This window comes from Arachis hypogaea, chromosome 18 (assembly GCF_003086295.3).
Source record: "Arachis hypogaea cultivar Tifrunner chromosome 18, arahy.Tifrunner.gnm2.J5K5, whole genome shotgun sequence".
Taxonomy (NCBI): Eukaryota; Viridiplantae; Streptophyta; class Magnoliopsida; order Fabales; family Fabaceae; genus Arachis; species Arachis hypogaea.
Genome location: NC_092053.1, coordinates 86,833,231 through 86,834,191, shown reverse-complemented (window position 1 = coordinate 86,834,191; position 961 = coordinate 86,833,231). Strand labels below are relative to the sequence as shown.

Sequence of the window (961 nt, the reverse complement as noted above, 5' to 3'; positions counted from 1 at the left end):
CTCTTGAGTACTATTGGATGCAGCTTGCATTCCATTCAGACTCTGAGAAATCATATTAACTTGCTGAGTCAATATTTTATTCTGAGCTAATATAGCATTTAGAGTATCAATTTCAAGAACTCCCTTCTTCATAGGCATCCCATTATTCATAGGATTCCTTTCAGAAGTGTACATGAACTGGTTATTAGCAACCATGTCAATGAGTTCTTGAGCTTCTGCAGGCATTTTCTTTAGGTGAATGGATCCACCTGCAGAAGTATCCAATGACATCTTAGCTAATTCAGACAGACCATCATAGAATATATCCAAGATGGTCCATTCTGAAAGCATGTTAGAAGGACACTTTTTGGTCAGTTCCTTGTATCTCTCCCAAGCTTCATAGAGGGATTCACCTTCTTTCTGTCTGAAGGTTTGAACATCCACTCTAAGCTTGCTCAGCTTTTGAGGAGGAAAGAACTTGGCTAAGAAAGCCTTGACCAGCTTATCCCAAGAGTTCAGGCTATCCTTAGGTTGAGAGTCCAACCATATTCTAGCTCTGTCTCTTACAGCAAAAGGGAAAAGCATGAGCCTGTAGACTTCAGGATCTACTCCATTAGTCTTAACAGTATCACATATCTGCAAAAATTCAGTTAAGAACTGAAAAGGATCTTCAGATGGAAGTCCATGAAACTTGCAGTTCTGCTGCATCAGAGAAACTAGCTGAGGTTTCAGCTCAAAGTTGTTTACTCCAATGGCAGGAAAGGAGATGCTTCTTCCATGTAAATTGGAATTTGGTGCAGTAAAGTCACCAAGCATCCTCCTTGCATTATTGTTGTTGGGTTCGGCTGCCATCTCCTTTACTTGTTCGAAATTTTCAATAAGGTTGTCTCTGGATTGTTGTAATTTAGCTTCTCTTAGTTTCCTCTTCAGAGTCCTTTCAGGTTCTGGATCAGCTTCAACAAGAATGCCTTTTTCCTTGTTC

The 961-nt window shown here is 40.1% G+C and overlaps 1 non-coding gene across 1 annotated transcript; it reads left to right on the top strand.

The window, feature by feature from the left end:
* Window positions 1–324: 324 nt before the first annotated feature.
* LOC112774574 (small nucleolar RNA R71) lies at window positions 325–432 on the top strand. The gene has a single exon (XR_003189055.1). It is a non-coding gene; the product is annotated as a small nucleolar RNA R71 (small nucleolar RNA).
* The last annotated feature ends 529 nt before the right edge of the window (window positions 433–961 follow it).